At 38.1% G+C, this 27808-nt stretch overlaps 1 long non-coding RNA gene across 1 annotated transcript in view; it reads right to left on the bottom strand.

Moving 5' to 3' along the window:
* The window catches only part of LOC139035543 (uncharacterized), a 451068-nt gene that overhangs the window by 149187 nt on the left and 274073 nt on the right, over positions 1–27808 (bottom strand). The gene's annotated exons all lie outside the window — the stretch shown is intronic.

Below are 27808 nucleotides of genomic sequence, written 5' to 3'. Positions count from 1 at the left end.
TAAAGAACAAACTAATGATTACCAGAGGGGATGGGTGGAGGGGAAGGAAAAGGGTAATGAATTAACAGTGCAAACTACTATGTATAAAATAAAAGAGGTGCAAGGATATATGTACAGCACAGGGAATATAGTCAACATTTTATAATAACTTTAAATAGAGTGTGTGTATACGCAGTCATACACTCTCAGTTCAGTTCAGTTCAGTTCAGTGGCTCAGTCATGTCCGACTCTTTGCAACCCCATGAATCGCAGAACGCCAGGCCTCCCTGTCCATCACCAGCTCCCAGAGTTTACTCAAATTCATGTCCATGGAGTCAGTGATACACTCTAGTCATGTCCAACTCTTGGCAACCCCATGGACTATAGCCCACCAGGCTCCTCTGTCCATGAGATTTTCCAGGCAAGAATACTGGAGTGGGTTGTTTTTTCCTCCTCCAGGGATCTTCCCAACCCAGGGATTGAACCCATGTCTCCTTCATTGGCAAGTGGATTATTTACTACTGAGTCACCTGGGAAAACTCTCAAATAAAGCATAATCTATAAAAACATATAATCATTATGTTGCAAATCTGAAACTAATATAATGTAAATCAACTGTACTTCAATAAAGAAATAGTAAAATAAAAGTAATAAAAAGATTTTTCAGTAGTGCTATTTTCATATCCTCAGCTGAAGTCAATCAAAGAAAACACAGTTAATTAATTAAGTAATATATCTCTTTCTCACAGATAAGACCCACTCTAAAATCAAGTTTCTGATGACAAAATAATAATGATAATAACAATAACAATAATAATCACCCTCAATTAGTAAATGTTTCAAAATGGAAGAACTCAATTTTGGAGTTTTATTTTAATTTTTTCTAACTTGAGATGCTATAAAATTAAACAGAAGTGCTTTAGTCTTAATAGTCAAATTCTTAAAGTCAAAACTCACAGTTAAATCCTTAATTATTGCTTCTCAGATTCCTCTTCCTTTCTTCTACCACGTAAAGCTGGTTACCCTCTCTTCTAACCATTCTGCAGCCTGATTCAACTTCCTGATTCAAAACTAAAACCAAGCCAAGAAAGGTCAGAGCTGGAGAATAAGTACGTGCGGTAATGAGGATTTGTGAAAAAATAATATGTACTATTTGTTAGGATTAGCATCATACTGTTTCTCTTTTTCATTCAAAGAATAACCTAGAGTTGACTGCTGCTACTAAGAATGTCCCGGCCTGTGATTGCTGTTACATATTTACACAGAAAAATACTTCCTTACAGCTGTTGTCCAACATTTAAATAAATCACACCTCCCACTATATGGTAGAGAAAAGGGGCCAGCACAGCTCTCAGCTGGCAATGCTCAGCTTAACCCAGTGGCATTTATTAGGCCACATGGGTTTAGGCCACAGCATTTATTATCATCTGTGACAACAAGAAAATGTGAGATGAAATACATTAAATAAACTAAAAATACATTGAACATATCTGAATCATAGTTCAATTTCACCAAGTGAACAAACACTAAATTAGCTTGCTCCCCTTTAAGAAAACAAAACACTAACTGATTTCAGTGTACAAGGTAAATTAATCACTATATGCATTTCATTCATGAATTGCACATCTCAAATCTCACAGTGCCACTATACAATATTTTTTTACTTCAAAGTCTGTTCACTGGTTCCCATGAAACTGATAACTTGGACAAAATTGAAGGCATGGGAATGAAACCTCTGAAGTTTGAATAGTGTGGTGGGATGGATTCCTCTACGGACATGATCACATTGTGATGGGGATATCATGATGGACTCAGTTCCCAAGGGCCAGCACCACCAATAAAAGTAAAAATGTCTTGGTAATCCTGCATTGGTTAAAATTATCTTTACAATAGCCCATTGTGGTATTATTAACAGTTCCCTTTCTTATTTAATAAAGAACATTCACCTCCCCCTAACCAAATAACTTACCGCACATTTTTAATTGTCCAAAGGGCTGTGGGGTGTGTGTACGTGCATGTATGTACATATGTGTGTCTATATGTGCACAGGGAGGGGTAATTTTAAGATAAGACCTGTGAGATATCATCAGTCATTAATGTCTTTTCAAATACGGATAAGATAAATTTAAACCTCAAGGTATTATAGATTCCTTAATCCAGTGTTCCATTCTACAGATGCTACCTCTCCAAGGTGATTTTCTTTATACTACCATAGTAAAGAAAGAAACCCCCAGAGCAAGGAGCTGTGACTAAGGCAGAAGCTGAGCTATTGCTCTGCACTGTCTTCCTCACACGAAGCTGTTACGTACTCTACTGTGTCTGCTTACAGCAAACTCTTAAATTGAAGACCTAATCTCCAATGCAACTGTATTTGGAAATAGGGCCTTTAGAAAGATAATTAAGATTAAATGATGTTATATGGGTAGGGTCCCTACAGGATTGGTCTCCTCATAAGTAAAGGAAGAGACACCAGAGATTGCTCTTATTCTCTCTATACACAAGCACAAAGGGAAGGCCATGTGAGCACATATCAAGAAAGTAGCCATTCACAAGCCAGAAAGAAAGCCTTCACCAGAAACCAAATTTGCTAGCACCATGATCATGGACATTTAGCCTCCACAACTTTTAGAATATAAATGTCTGTTGTTTAAGCTGCCCACTCTGTTGTATTATCTTATTGGCAGTCTGAGCTGACTAATACAGAAGGTCATCTTTTAATCATTTCCTCTCCTCTTGCAGCCTCTGAATTTCACCTGTAACTTCCTACCTTCTTTCATTTCTTAACTTTAGCATCCTCCCAAGTTAGAGAAATTAGAGATTTAGTTACTGTCAGTGTTTTTGTCTCTAATGCATTTGTGGATTTTCTTTTTCTAATTCTGCAACATGTGACATTATTTTCTGCTAACCATTCAAACACACCTGAGTGTTGGATCTATGTCTTCTGGTTTTTCCTCTGGACATATTGCTCCTATTATTGTCAGAAGTGTCAGTGGGAGTAGACACAGATTGGACCCTAAATACTGTTTACTTTTCTCATTGGGCTCCTAATTGGAAACAAGTAATGTCACAGATGCATCAAACCCTCTTCTGCACCAGTGTGGTGCAAGAATCTTTAAAACATATATCAAGTCTGTCTTTTAAACATATATTAAGATTGCCAAGTTTTAGGATGATAGTGATGACCTTGATGAAAGACCCTCAGAATTTGAGCTTGTGCCTGTGTCTTGATGCTTAGGACATGCTTCATCTTCATCATATTCATCAAAAGCAGGGGCATCACTTCAAAGAAAGTCCTGAGAGGTCACGTTTAATAACAATAGTAGTAGTAATAGTAGGAAAAAGTCTGTCTTGGTGGGTCATTTATGGGATGAGGGGGCTGTGTATTCTTCTTGCATCAGTACATTTATTTCAGTTCATTCTTTCTTTCTTCTTAGTATATAATTATATCATCTGAAAATGAGGATAATTTTACATTTCTTTTCTAATAATTATACCTCTTATTTCAGTTTCATAACTTATGGCTTTGATTAGTGCTTTCAGAACAATTAGATAACAATGATAATAACAGGCATTTTTGTTTTCCACCTGACTTTAATTGGATTCTATTAAGAATGAAGTCCACCACTGATTTGATATGAATATCATTACAGAAACAACATGTGTTGATGAAATTTTATATGTGAGTTCAGAAAGATATTTAAAAATAAGATATGAGTGTAAATTTTTTCCAGGTTCTTTTTTTTCTGATTTTATTGAAATTACTAAATTGCTTTTTTTCTTTTCTAATCTGTTGCAGAAAGCAATACACTAATTGTTTTCTTAATACTAAACTAATTTTGTATAACAATTATGATTTTGAATACAAAATGGATAAACCAGATTACCCTCTAAGGAATGTTTAATCACTAAACATGTTGAACATACTTCTGTCCTATAAAAGATTCATATTCAATTGTGATCCCAATCAGCAAGTTTTTCTTCCCACTAAAGGGAATAATCAAGATTGTTGGGAGAAATATCAATAACCTCACATATGCAGATGACACCACCCTATGGCAGAAAGCAAAGAAGAACTAAACAATCTCTTGATGAAAGTGAAAGAGGAGAGTGAAAAAGTTGGCTTAAAGCTCAACATTCAGAAAATTAAGATCATGGTATCCGGTCCCATCACTGCATGGCAAATAGATGGGGAAACAGTAGAAACAGTGGCTGACTTTATTTTGGGGGCTCCAGAATCACTGCAGATGGTGATTGCAGCCATGAAATTAAAAGATGCTTACTCCTTGGAAGGAAAGTTATGACTGTTGGGGTCCTTTAATGGACCAGAACCTTGTGGTACAGAGTTGGCGATCAGAAAGTAAAAGAGAGAAGGAGGCTGATATCCCTTGGTTTACACAAAGGACCAATATTGTCCTTGACACAGGGCTTGCATCACTCACCAAGGTACCAGGTGCCCTCTCGAGGGGGTCTTAGAAGCCCCCGGGCAGAAAAGTGAGCACGACGGGTCTCCACGCTCCAGAAAGTCAGCCAGAAAAAGATAGAGAGAGAGAGAGAAAGAGAGAGAGAGAGAGAGAGAAAAGACCCGGGGACCTAAGCTCTAATGGAACAAAGGTGCTTTAATGATTTTTCTATGAGTATATACAGGCTGCAGTACAAGAAACTTCTTTCAGGAATGATAGAGTTCAGCAAACCAAACATACTGCAACGGTTCCCAAGGGAACAAGGAGTAATGTTAGTCACAAGGTCAGGAGACAATCCATATCTAAAGAAAGGGGAACGAGACTAAGCAGTTTTGTCCTAAAGAGAATGTTTACTAAAGGAGGCCCAAGCCTGCCTCACACAATGACCTCAGTCCCTGGGAGCAGCGTGCTGTTCCGCTTGAAGAGGGACAAAGGACTCATGAGAGACAGCACGTAGGAATCCTCCCGTCAAACATTCTCTGACAATGACCAACCTAGACAGCATATTAAAAAGCAGAGACATCACTTTGTCAACAAATGTCAGTCTAGTCAAGGCTATGGTTTTTCCAATGGTCATGTATGGATGTGAGAGTTGGACTATAAAGAAAGCTGAGCACAGAAGAATTGATGCTTTTGAACTGTGGTGTTGGAGAAGACTCTTGAGAGTCCCTTCGACTAGAAGGAGATCCAAACAGTCCATCCTAAAGGAGATCAGTCCTGGGTATTCATTGGAAGGACTGATTTTGAAGCTGCAAATCCAATAGTTTGGCCACCTGAGGGGAAGAGCTGACTCATTTGAAAAGACCCTGATGCTGAGAAAGATCAAGGGCAGGAGGAAAAGGGGACGACAGAGGATGAGATGGTTGGATGGCATCACCAACTCAATGGACATGGGTTTGGGTGGACTCCGGGAGTTGGTGATGGACAGGGAGGCCTGGTGTGCTGTTTGTTCACGGGGTCACAAAGAGTCAGACATGACTGAGTGACTGAACTGAACTGAAAGGAAATAAATTATAGCCCTTTCAATTGCAGCAGTAAATAGCAAACAGACTGCTGAGTATACATAAAGAAGAAAAACAGACATAGGACAGCACATGTAAATTAGAAAGGAGCCATTCTCCCCTTAATGTTAAGTAAATAGAAGCAGGCATTTTGCAAAGTACATTAAAGGAAACAGATTGCAGTACAAATCAACTGGTAAAGACTTGTCAACTGAAAGCAAACTTTGAGCAATTACATTAGCAAATAATTAGAATAACTTGTAAACAGTAGTGAAGACCCTGCAACAAAGGAACCACATGGATCTGTGTCCCTTTCTTTTGTGCCCATAGCATTCTGGGCTTATATCTATTATTCAGTAGTATATCTAGTATTGTAAAGGATTCTACTGAACAATAGGACTTATGATTGCAGTTATGAGAAATAATTCAATGGCATTAAACAAGAAGTAGCCTGACACTACACAGTGGGAGAAAATCTGTCTCCAGCTGAGATTCCAGAAACTAAATAATGATTCTTGTCCAGAGGAGATCTATTTAACTCTCCCCATATTATAAGCATAACAGAAATGCATGAACAGAAAGAACTCTCATCATGGCCAAAATGCAGCAGGCAGAGACATTAAGTGGAATGTAACTTATCATACATCATAGTTATTGGAAGTTCCCATACAGAGCTGGCATCCTATATAATATATTGAAAAGTCAATCTATCTGCTAAGACATACATGATAAAGATTTGGAAAGGAGTATCCTGTAGTGAAAAGATGGTGGGAGTTAACCATCAGGGAGCTGAATCTTGACTGAGATATTTCTACAAGTCCATGAGCAACTACATAAAATCTGATACTATTTTTCTTCACCTGTAAAATAAAGATAAAAATATCTACCATGAGAAGATACCGGAACTAGTTGAAATGTATATCTTTAGCTCAGAGCCATGGGAAGATCCCTTGAAGGAAGAAATGGCAACCTACTTGCCTCGGAAATTCCATGAACAGAGGAGCCTGTGGGGTTACAGTCCATGGGGTCACAAAAGAGTCAGACACGACTTAGAAACTTCAACAACAACAATAATATATGCTAGGATTCATTAAGAAATGGTTTTTACTTTATTATTATTCATTCAATCTCAGAATGATGATAAGCTGCCCATGAAAGAAGGAGACTGCATGACAATCATGCACAGGGAAGATTAAGATGAGATTGAATGGTGGTGGGCCCGCTTGAACAAAATGAAGGACACATTCCACACAATTTGCTGGGACTATACCCAAAAATTAAACCAAAACAAAGGATCTTGGCCTGAAGCTTTGCAGACTTTTTAGTTCATGAAGAATTAATCTCTGTTACCACTAAGAAGAAATAATATGACATTTGTGGCAGAAATTTCTCAAGACTCACTTTAATGACACAGTAATTTGAAAGCCATGAAGAAGTTGCTCTGGAAGTAGACGTAGCTTGGAGCAGTCACTGTTAGCAGAGGATGCTCAGCTTGGTGGAGCAGACCTTGGCAGGAAGCTAACGCACTGTGGTGGGCACAGGTGCCCCATGTTGCACTCAGAAGATACAAAGTGACAATCCTGTTCTGTGCAAGAAGTGGGAACATTAATTGGACTACTGGGGCTTCCTTGGTGCCTCAGATGCTAAAAAATATTCCTGCAATGTAGGAGACCTGGGTTCAGTCCCTGGGTTGGGAAGATCCCCTGAAGAAGGGCATGGTTTTATTATTAATAAAGCTCCTTTGTCTTGGTTTAATTCTTGGGTATAGTGCCAGCAAACTGTGTGAAATGTATTGTTCAAGTGGGCCCACCACCATTCAATCTCATCTTTATCTTCCCTGCACATGATTGTCATGCAGTCTCCTGCTTCCATGGGCAGCTCATCATCATTCTGAGGTTGAATGAATGATAATAAAGTATTATTAATAATAAAATATCATTGTTAATACCCACTTGAGTATTCTTGCCTGGAGGACCCCCAGGGACAGAGGAGCCTGGTGGGCTACAGTTCACAGAGTCACAAAGAGTTGCACATGACTGAGTGACTAAGCACATTCAATAAGAAATGGTTTTTACTTTATTATTATTGAAGCAAATCTAGAGAAATAAAACAGATACTATGAAATACATTTAGATAGAAATGAGATCTAACACAAAGAACTGATATTTTCATTCACTGGGACAAGAATGTGAAACACAGAAAAATATGAATAAAACTTGTGAAAAGAGGACCTCAGTATGCATGAGGACGGAAATGGAAGGCTCTCCCCTAAGCTCTATTAGCTCTTAGTCAAACTTAGCCCCTCAGGTAGGAAAATAGAACAATACATCTGAGTACACAGTGTATTCAAGACCGTTTCCCCATCAGTCAGTCCCTCCCATCAGGAAGATTCCATAAGCCTCTTATCCTTCTCTAAGGGAGGGCAAACAGACTGAAAACCACAATCACAGATAACTAACAAATCTGATCAAATGGACCACAGCCTTGTCTAATATGAAACTATGAGCCAGGCCATGTAGAGCCAACCAAGATGAATGGGTCATGGTGGAGAGTTCTGACAAAATGTGGCCCACTGGAGAAGGGAATGGGAAACCACTTCAGTATTCTTCCCTTGAGAACCCCATGAACAGTATGAAAAGGCAAAAAGATATGACATTGAAAGATAGGCTCCCCAGATCAGTAGGTGCCCAATATGCTACTGGAGATCAGTGAAGGAATAACTCCAGAAAGAATGAAGACACGGAGCCAAAGCAAAAACACCCAGTTGTGGATGTGACTGGTGATAGAAGCAATGTCTGATACTGTAAAGAGCAACACTGCATAGGAACCTGGAATGTTAGGTCCATAAATCAAGGTAAATTGGAAGTGGTCAAACAGGAGATTGCACGAGTAAACATCGATATTTTAGGAATCAGCGAGCTAAACTGGACTGGAATGGGTGAATTTAACTCATGAACATTATGTCTACTACTGTGGGCAAGAATGCCTTAGAAGAAATGGAGTAGACATCATAGTAAAAACGAGAGTCCAGAATGCAGTACTAGGATGCAATCTCAAAAATGACAGAATGATCTCTGTTCGTTTCCAAGGCAAACCATTCAATATCACAGTAATCCAAGTCTATGCTCCAACCAGTAATACTGCAGAAGCTGAAGTTGAGCAGTTCTATGAAGACCTATAAGACCTGCTAGAACTAACACCCAAAAAAGATGTCCTTTTCACTACAGGGGACTGGAATGCAAAAGTAGAAGTCAAGAAACACCTAGAGTAACAGGCAAATTTGGTCTTGGAGTACAAAGTGAAGCAGTGCAAAGGCTAATAGAGTTTTTCCAAGAGAACACACTGGTCATAGCAAACAGCCTCCTCCAACAACACAAGAGAAGACTACACACAGAGATCACCAGGTGGTCAATACCGAAATCAGATTGAGTATATTCTTTGTGGCTAAAGAGGGAGAAGCGCTATACAGTCAGCAAAATCAAGACCAGGACCTGACTGTGGCTCAGATCATGAACTCCTTATTGTGAAATTCAGGCTTCAGTTGAATAAAATAAGGAAAACCACTAGACCACTCAGGTATGACCTAAATCAAATCCCTTATGATTATACAGTGGAAGTGAGAAATATATTCAAGGGATTAAATCTGATAGACAGAGTGCCTGAAGAACTATGGACGGATGTTCAAGACATTGTACAGAAGACAGGGATCAAGACCATCCCCAAGGGGAAAAAAAAATGCAAAAAAGCAAAATGGCTGTCTGAGGAGGCATTACAAATAGCTGAGAAAAGAAGAGAAGTGAAAAGCAAAGAAGAAAAGGAAAGATATACCTATTTGAATGCAGAGTTCCAATGAACAGCAAGCAGACATAAGAAAGCCTTCCTCAGTGATCAGTAAAAAGAAATAGAGGAAAACTATACAATGGAAAAGACTAGAGATCTCTTCAAGAAAATTAGAGACACCAAGGGAGCATTTAATGCAAAGACAGGCACAATAAAGGACAGAAGTGGTATGGACCTAACAGAAGCAGAAGATATTAAGAAGAGGTGGCAAGAAAACACGGAAGAACTATACAGAAATGATCTTCACGACCCAGATAATGATTGTATGATCACTATCCTAGAGCCAGACATCTGGAATGGGAAGTCAAGCGGCCTTTAGAAAGCATCACTATGAACAAAGCCAGGGGAGGTGATGGAATTGGAGTTGAGCTATTTCAAATCCTAAAAGATGATGCTATGAAAGTGCTGCACTCAATATGCCAACAAATTTGGAAAACAGCAGTGGTCACGGGACTGGAAAAGGTCAGTTTTCATTCCAATCCCTAAGAAAGGCAATGCCAAAGAATGCTCAAATTACCACACAATTGTGCTCATCTCACATGCTAGCAAAGTAATGTTCAACATTCTCCAAGCCAGGCTTCACCAGTACATGAACCGTGAACTTCCAGATGTTCAAGTTGGTTTTATAAAAGGCAGAGATCAAACTGCCAACATCCGCTGGATCATTGAAAAAGCAAGAGAGTTCCAGAAAAACATCTATTTCTGCTTTATTGACTATGCCAAAGCCTTTGACTGAGTGGATTACAACAAACTGTGGGAAATTCTGAAAGAGATGAGAATACCAGACCACCTGACTTGCCTCTTGAGAAATCTGTATGCAGGTCAGGAAGCAACAGTTAGAACTAGACACAGAAAAACAGACTGTTTTCAAATAGGGAAAGGAGTACATCCAGGCTGTATATTGTTACCCTGCTTATTTAACTTATGTGCAGATTACGTCATGAGAAACGCTGGGCTGGATGAAGCACAAGCTGGAATCAAGATTGCCGGGAAAAATATCAGTAACCTTAGATATGCAGATGACACCACCCTGAGGACAGAAAGTGAAGAAGAACTAAAGAGACTCTCGATGAAAGTGAAAGAGGAGAGTGAAATGTTGGCTTAAAGCTCAACATTCAGAAAAATAAGTTTATGGCCTCTGGTCCCATTACTTCATGGTAAACAGATGCGAAAACAGTGGAAACGGTTTCAGACTTTATTTGGGGGGGGGGGGCTCAAAATCACTGCAGATGGTGATTGCAGCCATGAAATTAGAAGATACTTATCCTTGGAAGAAGAGTTATGACCAACCTGGCCACCTGATGTGAAGAACTGTCTCATTTGAAAAGACCCTGATGCTACGCAAGATTTAAGGCGAGAGGAGAAGGGGACAACAGAGGATGAGATGATTGGATGGCATCATTGACTCAATGGACATGAGTTTGAGTAAACTCCAGGAGTTGGTGATGGACAGGGAGGCATGGCATGCTGCAGTTCTTAGGGTCACAAAGAGTCAGACACGAATGAGCGACTGAACTGGACTGAACTTAACACTATATAAGTTTTATAGGTATTTGCATTTATGTTCATGTTAAGGTATAATAATATATGCACCATTTCATTTTGAAGTCTGGGATCCACAATTCTCAAGGAATCTTCTTTTGATCTCCATGAAACTCCATGTTAGATAACCATATACAGAGATAGCTTCAAAAGAGACCCCAGAAATTCTGGAGTCCAGCATGAGTAGAATGAGTAAGCAGTACCTCTTTCAGAATCATGTTTTAACACTTATTTTTGTCTGACTGAATTATGCATCTTATCGCATGTCACCTTGTATTTTCGATGTCTGTTTCAGTGCCTATGACTCATTTGATTGAGAGTTCCCTGAAAAGGAGGGATAGACTACACATTCCAGTATTCTTGGGCTTCCCTTGTGACTCAGCTGGTAAAGAATCCACCTGCAGTGCAGGAGACCTGGGTTTGATCCCTGCGTTGGGAAGATTTCCTAGAGAAGGGAAAGGCTACCCACTCTCATATTCTGGCATGGAGAAGTCCATGGACTACAGTCCAGGGGTTCCCAAATAGACACAACTGAGCAACTTTCACTTTCACTTTTCCCTGAAAATAGGTACAATTTTGCTCACCCTGTGTTTCCCGATACCATGTACAACAAGCAGAGCTGCCTTAGGGCCACTGTAGGACTTTGATGTTTTTTAGAAGTGTCACTCCACATCATTTGAAACATGTTATATTTTAAGAGCCACATTATGGCTCATTAAAAAGATTATTTTTAGTATAAAATCTTACAGATATGTAGTTTTATTTTTGGAATTTGGCTATCAGCCTAACACCTTATGAATGGTGCTAAATTCTCCAGTCTCATAATGCACATAATGCACACCCAGGAATTCTTGCAATGTGAAATAGTCTAAACAACAAAAGTTTTTCAATATCATGAAATTTTAATTGACAGGAACCTTAACTATTAATGAGGTTGTAACAATATTAATTTTGGTAGTTGTTTAAACATTTATTATTTTTAATTCTTATGGATTATTTTCTGTTTTATATTTTGGAATAAATGACTTTTTAGTTCTTTTATACTGTTAATGACCTTTGAAGAGCCAGAAGACCTAAACAGAAGACATAGATTAACAGGCATTGATGGCATATAGTAGGCAGCTAATTAGTGTTTCTGGGTTAGATTGGTAATTTGAGAATATACGCATACCATTGCATATTAGCCAAAGCCATAGCATAATTTATGGTACAATTTTATTTAGTGCTATCACCACTAAGCCATTTATACATAGCAGTTGTTGGCCATGTTGGTCATAATGTTGGCAAATGGAGAAAGAAACATTTCCAGGCCAGAGGTGGAAGTTATCCCATAGATGTCAGCAGGGGGAAACCAATGTGACAGCAGATGAACAGAAGTCCAACCCCCTCAAATTTTGGAGAGGGAAGTTGGGCCTCACATGTATTAGCAGTATTAGAGCCAGACCTTGTGGCTGATACTCATTAAGGGAGAAAGAGCTGGCAAGTGGACTCAAACATTTCTCTGATCACATCTTCTCTAGGGATGCCTGCCTTGACAAACCCTGCTCTCCAAACCATGTGTGAATGACTGCAAAGAACAAATTCTCCTGAGCACAAGGGACCATCTTATTCCTCAGATGTACTGTGACAGAAAGCAAACACCTTTAAATAGTTGAGAGACACCCAAGAGAGCAGTTTGATCAATCAATCCTAGGTTGAGATGGCCCATGTTTGCTTAGTCACCATCACCCTGGTGGCAATTCTGTTACTTTTTAAAGATCCTTTACTTGTCCACACTAGACCTATAGGTCTCAACTGGGTCAGTATCTGCCCAGGAAGCAATACTGCAAGACTGCACTGTCATCACTAGCCAGGCTGAAAACAGATTTGAGTGTTTTTAAGCCTATCTGATTGAATAAGGTTCCTAAAGAAATTTGGTATTTTGACCTCAGACTGTTCTTTCAGTATTGTTCCAGGGTAAGGATCTTGAACACTAGACTTGGAACAGAGTCTTGGTAGGCAGTTAGTTACAACTGAAAATTTAATTTGCCTTAGTAATTTCCAAGTATACCTGAACTTTAATTGGGTATCTAACTCTGAATTATGGTTTTATTTAGAAAGTTAATAAAAATTTTTTCTTAAAATATGTTGAGTATAGAATTACCAGTCATCTGTTGGTATGAAGTTCAGATCTGTACAAAATACATCTCTCAGGAATAAGTCTTCAGAAATTTGATAATTGTATCCATGTTTGGATGCTCTCTTATTAAAGGCTTTTGTGAGGCACACAAATGACAAGTATTGTATTATAACTGTCATACTTTATAAAAAATGACTATGTTGCTAGAGCAAAATTAACTAGCCCAAAGGTGCTAAGCCTTAGAGAGGAGGGCTAGACACTAACATGCATTGAAGTTATACTATGTGTTAATACATAAGGTTTCTATTTCTCTCCTTCTCACTCTATAGATACAGATATAGATTTAGATATAGATATAGATATATACACCTTTTGTAAGCATTGCATCACAATTGTGTTTGTCTATAACTGACCATTTTCAAAGCAAAATCTGTTACCATGAATAATATAAGTCTGGACGATTTGGGAGAACTCTCTTATTTGCTTAATAATTTTCAGTGACTCCCTATCTCCCACTGGATAAAGTTTGAATAATTCTGCCTGCTTTTCAAGGTCCTCACTGGTCTCATTACCCAGTCTGTCTTGTTTCTTCTTCTTTTCCACATAGTTCCTCTGAGCAATGTGGATCAGCATTTGCACTGACCTATAAATATATTATATTCAATGTCACCCCCAAGCTTCGTTATTTCCTCTTCTGTCACCTATGCAAATGTCACCAATTCTTCAAAGATCCCTCCATAGTTCATCATTTAACAGAGTTCAGTGAGCAGAAATACTACAAAGACTATTCTTGTTGTCATCTTGTAAGATAATCTTACCTATAATACAGTAATTGACAAAGCATGGATTTAAAACAATGAAATCAGGGGACATTTCTGGCAAAGAAAGCTTTGAGGCTTTTTCTCTTTAGAATAAAGCAAAATGCATAGCTGAAGGTAGACTTCAAATTCCACTATGCTCCTTAGAATATAATGGGTCACATGTTTCAGGAGACTTAAGGTCAACAATGTGGATCCACTGAACTACTTGAATATAAGCTTGACAAACTCCACTCTTAAAGTTACCAAGTTCTAAAAAACAATCCACAGTATTTGAGAGCTTCCCAGGTGATGCAGGGGTAAAGAATCTGCCTATCAGTACAGGAGATGCAGATGATGTGGGCTCAATCCCTAGGTCAAGAGCATCCCCTGGAGGAGGAAATGGCAACGCGCTGCAGTATTCTTGCCTGGAAAATTCCATGGGAAGAGGAACCTGGTGGGTGGGCTACAGTCCACGGGGTCGAAAAGAGTCACATGCAACTGAGCACACATGCATGCAATCACAGTATTTGTAACTGTGATGCTTCCACATTCATAATAAATAAAACTTGGAGATAAATAAAATATCCATCTTCCTTTTATTTTCATGAAGGGAGACTTCTCTCTAAAACTGTTTCATAACTCAGAATAAAACTCATAGACACTAAGCATAATAGTTGATATTTTCGACATAGGCATTACAAGTTAAGTGCAGCCATCAAAGTCAAACAACTTTTTAGTTTCAAACGACATTCATTGTTTAGATGTTTCCCACACAACGGTTTAATGAAATCAAGTGGTGGTAAGAATTATTTATGGCAAGTTTCTTATATTTAAGGATTTTTAAGCACAATTTTAAAAACTATCCATTTTGGAAGATTGAATATAGTGTAATGGCCCATTCTTAGATACACAGAAATATAACATGCAATTATGCAAGATGATCTGGTTAGAATCTGCTACTTTTCATCTAATGTTGTTGATTGGATGATAATTTCCTTCTATATAATCAAAAGTTTCTTTTTAGTTAAAAAAAAAAAAATCCAACAAGGAAACACAGGCTCTGCGTAGGTACCAAGTGGTCAAAGTCAGACATAGTTCCTGTCCTAGATCTTTCAGGTTTGTGGATAAGACAGAAATGATGCAGCACGAAAGTAACAGCAAAAATAGACATGTTTCCCCCCTCAAGGAATTAGGCTACTGTTAGGGAGGGATAGTATTATGTAAGTAAACAAATGAATACATTATTTCAAATCACAATTTATCTTATGGAGAAAACACAGTTTATAGTGCTGAAAACAAGGAGGGGGCTAATTCTGAGAGAGCTAAAAGATGCTTTGAGAGATACATATGCTGAAGGCTACAGTTTGAGCAGAATTCAGCCATTGAAGCAGTGTTGTGTGTGGTGTGAGTTGCTCATTCATGCCCAACTCTTTCTGACTCCATGGACTGTAGCCCACCAGGCTCCTCTGTCCATGGGGATTCTCCAGGCAAGAATACTGGAGTGGGTTGCCATTTCATTCTCCAGGTTAAGCAGTGTTAGAGAAAGACAAAACCATGTATAAAGGTCCTAGAACAAACAAACAAAATGATCTATTTGTTCAAAGATCAGAGTGTATTCTAAACTAACTAGAACAGAGCATGGAAAAGAAGAGAGATATGAAATAAATTTGTAAAAAAAAAAAATAGATTGCAGGGGGAGTCCTAAGATGGCAGAGAAATAGAATGGGGAGACCACTTTCTCCCCCACAAATTCATCAAAAGATCATTTGACTGCTGAGCAACTTCCACAAAACAACTTCTGAATGCTGGCAGAGGACACCAGGAACCCAGAAAGGCAGCCCCTTCTCTTTGAAAGGAGGTAGGACAAAATATAAAAGACAAAAAGAGAGACAAAATAGTTAGGGATGGAGACCCGTCCAGAGGACAGAGTGATGAAGAAGGAGAAGTTTCCAAACACCAGGAAACCCTCTCATCGGCGGGTCCATGGGGAGTTTTGGAATCTCAGAGGGCAACATGATTGGGAGGAATTAAAAAAGAAAAAGAAAAACCCACAGAATACGCGCCTAACTACAACTCCCATCAGAGAAGTAGCCCAGACGCTCCCGTCCGCCACCAGTGAGTGGGGGCTGAACAGGGAGGCGTAGGTTGCATGATTAGGGTAAGGACCAGGCCTGAATGCCCTGAGGACAATCTGAGGGAGCTAATGTAAGATAGCCAGAGAGAGGAAAATGAAAAAATAGAGAGAGAGAAAGAGAACTTTCCCATGAAAAGCTCTAACCTAAGGTACACCCTGACCAGCTCACAGAACAAACGATTGAGCAAATACCAGAGGACAGCAAGCTAGCTGTGGACCAGCACATCCCCCAGCCAGAGGCAGAGAGGCAGGCAGACAACAGACAGAGCTGGAAGGCAAGAGGCAGTCTCGGCCCCCCAGACAGCATCCTCCACCAAACTGTGAGCAGGCTCGCAGTTCCAAACCAAGTCTTCCTGACATCCTGGACAGTTGACATCTGCCAGGAGGGTCGCAGCCAGAGATCAACTCCCCAAAGGAGACAAACGGCACACCTGAGAAGACACTCTCGCTGCGCACCCGGGAAACTGAGCAGCTGGGACCGGGGAGGTGATAAGACGCACAGCCAACATGGGACAGTGCACTCGCCAAGCACCTGGTCACCTGAACTGCTTGGACCTGAGAAGGGCACAAAACGTGGGCCCGACTGAGTCTGTGCCTTTGTGGAGTACCTGAGAACCTCAACCTCAACCTAACCTCAGCTTAGACCCGGGAAGTGCACAAAACCCAGGGCCTGCTTTAGAAAGTTCCCCTGCAGAGCAACCTGGAGCCTGAGCAGTGTAGACAGGGAAAGCACACACACCATGAGCAGGGGCAAACCCAGTGTGGCCCAGATACTGTGAGCACTCCCCACACACCAGTGATATTTGTTTGCTGTGTTCCTCCCTCCCCACAGCACAACTGAACAAGTGAGCCTAAATAAGTGGCAACCTTCACCCACTTGTTTCAGGGTGGAAATTAGACACTGAAGAGACTCACAAACAGAAGAAGCCAAAATAAAGAGGGAACCGCTTTGGAAGTGACAGGTGCAACAGATTAAAATCCTGTAGTTAGCATTGTCTAAGCATTGGAAGGGGCCTGTCGACCTTAAGAAGAGGCATAAGCTGGAACAAGGAAATATCTGAAACTGAACTGACCCCGCACTGCCCTCAACAGCTCCAGAGAAATTCCTAGATATATTTTTACTATTATTACTTTTTAATTTTTTTATTTTTAAGTTCTTTATTACTCCTTTAATTTTCATTTTTATAACCTATTATTACCTTGCAAAAAAGACCCCATTTTAAAGCAAATTTCATATATATATATATTTTATAATTATTGTGATTGATTTTATTTTGTATTTTTAATATTGTATATTTCAGAGTCTAACCTCTACTCTAGATTTTTAGTCTTTGATTTTTGGCATTTGTTATCAATTTTGTACCTTTAAGAATCTAATCTTCAGCACCCATTTTTACTTAGGGGTGTGATTACTGGCTTGATTGGTCTCTCCCCTTTTGACTCTCCTTTTTCTCCCCCAGGTCACCTCTATCTCCTCCCTCCCCCTTCTCTTCTCTACATAACTCTGTGAATCTCTCCAGGTGTTCCAGGCTGTGGCGAACATTAAGGGAACTGATTACTGGCTAGATTGCTCTCTTCTCTTTTGACTCCCCCTCTTCTCCTCCTGGTCACCTCTATCTCCCTCCTCCCTCTTCTCTTCTCCATATAGCTCTGTGAACCTCTCTGGGTGTCCCTCACTGTGGAGAATCTTTTCACTATTAACATAGAAATTTTATCATCTGTGCTATATGGATGAAGAAGTCTTGAGACTACTGTAAGAATAAGACTGAAAGCCAGAGGCAAGAGGCTTAAATCCAAAACTTGAGAATATCAGAAAACTCCTGACTCCAGGGAACATTAATCAACAAGAGCTCAACCAAAAGCCTCCATACCTACACTGAAACCAAGCTCCACCCAAGAGCCAACAAGTTCCACACAAGACATACCACACTGATTCTCCAGCAACACAGGAACATAGTCCTGAGCATTAAAACACAGGCTGTCCAAAGTCACACCAAACCCCTAGACATCTCAAAACTCATTACTGGACACTTCATTGTGCTCCAGAGAGAAGAGATCCAGCTCCACCCACCAGAACACTGATACAAGCTTCCCTAACCAGGAAACCTTGACAAGCCACCTTGATAGCCCAACCCCACCCACAGGGAGGAAACTCCACAATAAAGAGGAACCACAAACTTCTAGCATACAGAAAGGCCACCCCAAACACAGCAATCTAAACAAAATGAAAAGGCAGAGAAATATTCAGCAAGTAAAGGAACATGATAAATGCCCACCAAACCAAACAAAAGAGGAGAGATAGGGAGTCTACCTGAAAAAGAATTCTGAATAATGTTAGTAAAGATGATCCAAAATCTTGAAAACAAAATGGAGTTACAGATAAATAGACTAGAGACAAGGATTGAGAAGATGCAAGAAATGTTTTAACAAGGACCTAGAAGAAATAAAAAAAAAAGAGTCAATTAATAATGAATAATGTGATAACTGAGAGCAAAAGCAATCTGGAGGGAACCAACAGTAGAATAACTGAGGCAGAAGATAAGATAAGTGAGGTGGAAGATATAATGGTGGAAATAAATGAAGCAGAGAGGAAAAAAGAGAAAAAGAATGAAAAGAAATGAGGACAACTTCAGAGACATCTGGGACAATGTTAAATGCCCCAATATTCAAATCATAGGAGTCCCAGAAGAAGAAGACAAAAAGAAAGGGCATGAGAAAATACTTGAGGAGATAATAGTTGAAAACTTCCCTAAAATGGGGAAAGAAATAGCCACCCAAGTCAAAGAAACCCAGAGAGTTCCAAATGGGATAAATCCAAGGTGAAACACCCCAAGACACATATTAATCAAGTTAACGAAAATCATACACAAAGAGCCAATATTAAAAGCAACAAGGGAAAAGCAACAAATTACACACAAGGGGATCCCCATAAGAACAACAGGTGCTCTTTCAATAGAAGGGAATGGCAGGACATACTTAAAGAGATGAAAGAGAAAAACCTACAACCCAGATTACTATATCCAGCAAGGATCTCATTCAGATATGAAGGAGAATTCAAAAGCTTTACAGACAAGCAAAAGCTGAGAGAATTCAGCACCACCAAACCAGTTCTTCAACAAATGCTAAAGGATCTTCTCTAGACAGCAAACACAGAAAAGGTTTATAAACTTGAACCCAAAACAACAAAGTAAATGGCAACAGGATCATACTTATCAATATTTACCTTAAATGTCAACGGGTTGAATGCTCCAACCAAAAGACAAAACTAGCTGAATGGATACAAAAACAAGATCCCTAATTACTTGTCTCATGCATCCAACCTGGACTGGCAATCTGTTTCACACTTGATAATATACATGTTTCAATGCTATTCTCTCAGATAATCCCACCCTTGCCTTCTCCCATAGAGTCCAAAAGTCTGTTCTATACATCTGTAATTAGCCTCCAACTAATAAAAATAAATGAAAAAAAAAATGAAGTTCACAGTAAAAAAAAAAAAAAACAACAACAACAATAAATCCTATATATGCTGTCTACAAGAGACCCACCTCAAAACAAGGGGCACGTACAGACTGCAAGTAAAGGGCTGGAAAAAGATATTTCACACAAGTGGAGACCAAAAGAAAGCAGGAGTAGCAATACTCATATCAGATAAAATAGACTTTGAAATAAAGGCCATGAAAAGAGACAAAGAAGGACACTATATAATGATCAAAGGATCAATCCAAGAAGATATAAAAATTATAAATATATATGCACCCAACATAGGAGCACCACAATATGTAAGGCAAGTGATAACAAGTATGAAAGGGGAAATTAACAGTAACACAATAATAGTGGGAGACTTTAATACCTCACTCACACCTATGGATAGATTAACTAAACAGAAAATTAGCAAGGAAACACAAACTTTAAATGATGCAATGGACCAGTTAGACCTAATTGATATGTATAGGACATTTCACCCCAAAACAATGAATTTCACCTTTTTCTCAAGTGCACACAGGACATTCTCCAGGATAGATCACATCCTGGGCCATAAATCTACCCTTGGTAAATTCAAAAAAATTGAAATCATTTCAAGCATCTTTTCTGATCACAATGCAGTAAGATTAGAGGTCAACTACAGGGGGGGGAGAAAACTATTAAAAATACAAACATATGGAGGTTAAACAACATGCTTCTGAATAACCAACAAATCACAGAAGAAATCAAAATATGCATAGAAATGAATGAAAATGAAAACAGAACAACCCAAAACCTATGCGATTCAGTAAAAGCAGTGCAACAGTCAAGTAAAGAGAAGAAACGAACATTTTACTAACACCATAACAACAAAACTCAAAATGGTTTAAAGACTAAATGTAAACAGAAAACTATAGGAGACTCCCAAGAGAAAAAAGGGAAAAGAATCAATTCATACTGAATAATTAAAATGAAGGAGTATGAATCACAATATGGAATAAAAGCAAAATACAAGTGGATCTTAATTAAACTATAAAACGATTTGCCAATAAAGGAAACTGTAACAGGAAAAGGCACAAATTAGAAAAGTAATACTTGCAAAACTGCAACCAAAGAAATCAAAATTCTAAAGACCCACACACAAACAGAAATTGAAGACCAATCAAAAAATTCCAAAAACAAAAGCCCAGAACCAGATGGACCACAGTGGAACAAACTCATAAAAGAAGTCAATACACTCATTTACCTATATCAAAATCATCAAAAACTGAGAGGAGGTAACACTCAACCATTCATGAATGGCTCTATCACCAATGCACAACAACTAAACTGAAGATGAGAAAAAAAGAAACCAGTCAATACACTGGTGGAAAGATGCAAAATAGCCACCAACTAGGAGAACAGTAATCCTAAAAAATAAAAAGATCATAACCAAGACCAATTGAGGTTACCACCAGGAGATTGAAAGAGACTTAATATTCACAATCAATCATGTTATATACACATAGACAAATTGAAGAAAAACCTAATGATCATGCAACATAGAGACAAGAAAGCTGTTCATAACAAAAATTCTAACTCATGTATAAAAAATCATAACCCAGTACTAAGATGCATAGAAAATATACCTATATACAGATAAAAGTCCAGAATGAAAACCCAAGCAAATATTAATGACTAATGGAATTGAAAAATGTAATCATACCCTAAAGCAAGAACAGACAAGAGTACCAGTTCAAATACTTGCAACTGTTCTGGAAGTTTTAGGAGAAGGCATGATGATTGAGAGAATAGAATTAAAATGTAATTCCATATGTGAAAGAAGAATTACCTCACATTTTGCAGATGACATGGTTCCTACCTACTGAAAGACCCTGAAGATCCTAGAAAATTATCAGGAGTTAATCATAAATATGACAGTTCAGGAATGTATAAAAATACATGAAAATACTGTATTCAATTACACTACAATTAAAAAAAAATAAAATTACAAAAAAATAAAGATTGCCAATCATCACCACGCAATAAAGGACTAACATATTTAAAATAATCTATCTAAAAGAGAACAAAAGACCTATATATAAATTTAAATACATTGTGAACCTTGAAATCAAAGATGACAAAAATAGATGGAGAAATATACCATGTTTGTGGATCAGAAGAATCAATATAGTGAAAATGAGTATACTATCCAAAGCAATCTATAGATTCAATGCAATCCCTATCAAGCTACCAAAGGTATTTTTCATAGAACTAGAACAAATAATTACACAAGTTGTATGGAAACACAAAAAACCTCAAATAGCCAAAGCAATCTTGAGAAAGAAGAATGGAACTGGAGGAATCAACCTGCCTGACTTCAGACTATACTACAAAGCAACAGTCATCAAGATAGTATGGTACTGGCACAAAGACAGAAATGCAGGGCAGTGGAACAAAATAGAAAGCCCAGAAATAAACCCATGCACCTATGGACACCTTATCTTTGACAAATGAGGCAAGAATATACAATGGAGAAAAGACAATCTCTTTAACAAGTGGTGCTCACAAAACTGTTCAACCACTTGTAAAAGAATGAAACGAACATTTTCTAACACCATACACAAAAATAAACTCAAAATGGATTAAAGATCTAAATGTAAGACCAGAAACTATAAAACTCCAAGAGGAAAATATAGACAAAACATTCTCTGATATAAATCAAAGCAGGATCCTGTATGACCCACCTCCCAGAGTAATGGAAATAAAAGCAAAAATAAACAAGTGGGATCTAATTAAACTTAAAAGCTTTTGCACAATGAAGGAAACTGTAAGCAAGGTGAAAAGACAGCCTTCAAAATGGGAGAAAACAATAGCAAACAAAGCAACTGACAAAGAATTAATCTCAAAAATATACAAGCAGCCCATGCAGCTCAATTTCAGAAAAATAAATGACCCAATCAAAAAATGGGCCAAAGAACTAAACAGACATTTCTCCAAAGAAGACATACAGATGGCTAACAAACTCATGAAAAGATGCTCAACATCACTCATTTACTCATTATCAGAGAAATGCAAATCAAAACCACAATGAGGTACCATCTCACACCAGTCAGAATGGCTGCTATCAAAATGTCTACAACAATAAATGCTGGAGAGGGTGAGGAGAAAAATGAACCCTCTTACACTGTTGGTGGGAATGCAAACTAGGCCAGCCCCTATGGAGAACAGTGTGGAGATTCTTTAAAAAACTGAAAATAGAACTGCCATATGACCCAGCAATCCCACTGCTGAGGATACACACCAAGGAAACCAGAATTGAAAGAGACACGTGTAACCCAATGTTCATCACAGCACTGTTTACAATAACTAGGACATGGAAGCAACCTAGATGCCCACTGGCAGACAAACAGACAAGAAAGCTGTGGTACATATATACAATGGAATACTACTCAGCTATTAAAAAGAATGCATTTGAACCAGTTCTAATGAGGTGGATGAAACTGGAGCCTATTATACAGAGTGAAGTAAGTCAGAAAGAAAAACGCCAATAGAGTATATTAATGAATATGTATGGAATTTAGAAAGATGGTAACACTGACCCTATATGCAAGACAGCAAAAGAGATACAGATGTAAAGTACGGACTTTTGGGCTCTGTGGGAGAAGGCGAGGGTGGGATGATTTGAGAGAATAGCATTGAAACATGTATATTACCATATGTGAAATAGATCGCCAGTCCAAGTTTGATGCATGAGACAGGGTTCCTAGGCCGGTGCACTGGGATGACCCTGAGGGGTGGGATGGGCCGGTAGATTGCAGCGGGGTTTCAGGATGGGGTACACATGTACACTCCTGGCTGATTCATGTGAATGTATGGCAAAAATCACTACAATACTGTAAAATAATTAGCCTCCAATTAAAATAAATTAATTAATTTACAAAAATATATAGAGATTGCAGTCAGATCATCATAACCACATAAGATCTACCATGGAGTTTAAATTACATCCTAACTACAACAAGAGAACATAAAGGGGTACTAAAATAATTTAAACTTTAAGTTGTTCCTCTTGGCAACTAAATAGACTAAGAAATAAGGAAGTCCATTTGGACACTGTTGCTGTCCTCCAAGGAAGAAGAGACGGTATATACTACCAGAGCGCTTGCAAGGAAGATAGAGAGAAACAGAGATCTGAGGTAGATTTTGAAGATAGACTTGAAAAATCTGTTGATGAATTGGCTTGGGTAATGCAGAGGATTAAGAAAAGTAAATTAAGGATGCTGCCCAGATTTCTGGCTTAAGTAACTTAGTGGGTATTCTTCACATCTACTGAGTTGAAGAAGTTTGAAAGCAGAATGAAATTTAAAGCAAGAAGGGGTGGTTGAGAGTGAAATTCAGTCATAGTCACAGAGATTTTGAGATGCTTGTGAAATAGTCTTTTCCAAATGTCAAGTGGGCAGTTAAATATGTATATGAAGATACATTTGAAATGAGCATAACTGAAGGGTTCTCAGTCCATATATGATATATAGAGGGATAGTAATGAGCATTATTACCAAAAGAGAAAGCTTAAAGAAAGAAGAAAATAGGCTCTCACAAGTTCCAGGGCAAAAAGTAAAACTAAACAAGAGATTGAGTAGCCAATGAAATATGGGACACTAGACATCATGCAAATAAAAGAAGAGAGTGTTTCAGGAAATGTGTTGTATTACTGAGAAGTTAGGTACTCTTTTGGTTTTTACTCATTTGTTGATTAATACCTGGAAGTTTATTGGAAAAGGTAAATACTGTTACCAAATAATGTAACAGTAATAATAATTCAGATAGAGTTGGTAAACTACTTTCACATATATTATCTGACTTGATTCCAACAACAAATATATTTTATTACTGATTGTATTATATACTTAAAGACCCTGGGGTTCTTCCAAGCAACTAATATTTAATAATAAATTCAATATTTATTCAATGAGTTTTGTGGACTCCTGTTGTGAGAGACAAGTTCTAGATTCTGCAGATATATCTGTGAACAAAAGAAATCACTTCCCTGCACTCACAGGGACAATATCCTTTGCAACAATTAAAGTGTACCACACAGGGCTAATAATTATTCAGATGTGCAGAGTTTTGACTTCAGAGATTCACTTTTTAAAATTCTAATACATTTTATTAACAGTTCAGAAGGGTTAAGCATACACACATTGGTGTACAAGAAGCTCACTTTTTTGAATGCTTATCACTGTGGTGAATACAAAAATAATACAAAATTCATGAATCTGAAGATATACTACATTTAGTAAACTAATATATACGGCCATTCTGTGTTGATTTATGACATATTGAGGGAGATCTATTTGCATTTTAAATCTTTCAAGAATCTTACCTATGCTCAGAGAGTTCTTAATAACAGCAATGCTTGCCAAGTTAAAAAGCATGAAAGGCTGTCTTGTTTCTATCTAACCATTTGGGCACTGTCCTGATAATCTATCAATGTAGTCACTGGAACATGCAGGCTCCCTGATCTCCCATGGTGGTGGTGATTTAGCAGCTAAGCCGTGTCCAAGTCTTTTATGACCCCCATGGATTATAGTTCCTCGGGCTCCTCTCATTCTCTATTTTGTTTTCATGGATGAAGTAATTTTTAGAAATCCTTTGATAAAATACAAGGTTGCTAAGTTGGTGCTTTTCTCAAACAATACAGAGAAAAGAAATCTCAATGTATTTAACAACATAAACTTTCCTTCATTTTCTTATCCTCTTTTCCTTTAAGAATTTATTCCTGTCTAAAATAACCTACGAATGCCACAAAACATGTGGCATCTTATCTGTGAAAGAGTCAGATAGCATTAGCACTTGGTGGATTTATCAATATGTCTGGCACTTAATGAGATTTATGTGTGGGTCATTATGACAGGACAATGAGATTTATGTGTGGGTCATTATGACAGGACATATGTAACATTGATTTTTGTGGCAGGATTCATGCTAACTGAACTTGACTATATAATCTTGTGTAAGAGCTTCTGACCTTCTGAAAAACTGCTTTGCATCTGTGCTTGTGTATTGTATAATATCCATAGTTTAGATTTATTTGCCCTTCAAAAGGACCATGATGGTCTCTGTGGCTTTTTTTCTTTTTCCCTTCTGGAATTTACTTTGGCTAAAGAACACTTTCTTTCTAAGAACTGAATTTCACTGTTGCCATAACTGAATCATTCATAAAGCAACTTCAGTTTCACAGAGAGATGTCTTGTTTAACATCTTCCCTGGCATTTCATAGGGTTAAAGAAGACTTAAAACAATAACCTGGGCAGTACATACAGTCTGCAGTCACTGGTACATGAGAGCAGATAAATAACTATGCTATTTCCACTTAAAAAAAAAAAAAGACTTAAATTCCACTGAAGCAAGTGTGAGCCAGATCAATGGTTCTCAGGATGGTGATACTAAGTGTGGGATATTTTGAGTTGTCATAACAAGACTGGGCACCACTTGTTTTTCATGAGAGAGAGCCAAAAATGTGTGTTCTACTGTACATAGTGTGGTATACTGACCAAACATTGTTCGACATTCCACATGACTTCCAAAAATATCCTGCTGGTCACTTACACAGTAACCAGAAAATATCTCTTTATAATCTGAGTCTTAGAGTCTAAGTAAATTTTACACTAAGCATAGTGTATTTTTACATGGTTTTCTCCATAGGGATTTCTCCAAGAATGCCAGTACTAAACAAAATGTGGAAAAATTTTATTTCACTATGTCTGATTTTTAGCCAAGAACTGTTTATAATTTCATAAAACCATATCTCTGACAGCAGTGTTACTTGTGACATTTGAGTCACCAATATAACCAATTCAACATACCTGCCTCAATCTGCATTTGAAACAGTCACATTTCTGGAATCCCATGTAGAGATGCAAGCATCCCACCACTTTGATTTTCTTGTGTGGTCATGACTATTTTCATATTAAAGTGTACCTTATTTCATTTATTTTTCTTTTATAATAAAACAGACCACTATATTGATTTTTAATATTATTACATAGGATATTGTCATTGTCGCTTAGTCATTCACTCATGTCTGTCTCTTTGTGACCCCATGGACCGCCAGGCTCCTCTGTCCATGGGATTCTCCAGGCAAGAATACTGAAGTGGGTTGCCATTCTCTTCTCCAGGCGATCTTCCTGGTCCAAGGATTGAATCTGTGTCTCCTGTATTGGCAGGCAGATTCTTTACCACTGAGCCAACAGGGAAGCCCCTATACATAGGATATAGTATCTACAATTCAATCTTGAAATTTAAAAGGAGCATTACAAAACATCTGTTATAAAAAGAGTTATTAGTTGAATGCTACAGAGAACCTTTGAGTTCTGAAACTTACACAATAAGGGGAACTGTATCATCCCCTCCTTAGAGGGTTTTAGATGCTCTTATTCAGGACAAATTACAGTAGATTCCCCCCAACTATTTGAGAGCACTTACTAGGTATATTAAGAGATGTACACCAGGAATTCACACTTTAGTATCTCTCTATATATGATACAATGGTTTGTTTCATGATGGCCCTGAGCATGAGAACCCCTACTCTGATCTCTTAGATCAGATCACAGTATGGAAGAAACCTCATTCTAATATAATGAGTTAACATATCAAATGCAAAATACTGGCTCCAATTTGTTCAGCCATGTGTTGGTCCTTGAATTGTATCTATCACCTAGGCGGTCTGAGGGCCCTGCTGCCTCAGATAGCTTAAACAAAGAATACTTCTTCCACAGATATATCAATATATCAAACTTCTTTTCTCATTCTGCTTGACATTCCCACTATGACTCAACCTGGTATTAAGAGTCCAAGAAAATTCAGGTAGGCTGTGTGCCCTTAGCTCTCCTCTCCTTCACCCGGCCTCCTTCCTCCAAAGGCTTCCAGAACCATATACAAGTGTGCTCACTGAGGTCTGATGGTCATCTATTATTGCTTTGTGACATAGGTTCAGCTTTTCACTGTAGTCAATGAGCTTTTAATTATATGAAATTCACATATGAAAAGTAACTTTATAAGGTTATGATAAAATCCTGGCCAAAGGCAAGGAAGAGTTTAAAAAATCATCCTAATATATCTAGGTACTTTAGTGTGATGGTTTTTGTATACAGAATCTGAACCCCAAATTCTCAGGTTCCAATGATAGCTGTGCCATTTACCAGCTCTGTGACCTTGGTTTAGGTCCTTAATCTCTGGTTTAGTTCTCCTGTACAATGGTGATTATAATAGTATATATTTATCACACAGGATTTTGCAAAGTGGATTAAACCAGTCAGTTTACCTAAAGTTCTTAAAACAACAGCACCTTGCACATAATAATGATTCAATAAATATTAATTATTATCTCACAAAGCTAATAGAGGTGATGGAATTCCAGCTGAGCTACTTAAAATTCTAAAAGATGATACTGTTAAAGTGCTGCACTCAACATGTCAACAAATTTG

The sequence above is a fragment of the Odocoileus virginianus genome, chromosome 1, assembly GCF_023699985.2.
Source record: "Odocoileus virginianus isolate 20LAN1187 ecotype Illinois chromosome 1, Ovbor_1.2, whole genome shotgun sequence".
NCBI lineage: Eukaryota > Metazoa > Chordata > Mammalia > Artiodactyla > Cervidae > Odocoileus > Odocoileus virginianus.
The sequence above is the reverse complement of the archived record's forward strand: the minus strand, read 5'-3'. Positions and strand labels throughout refer to the sequence as shown.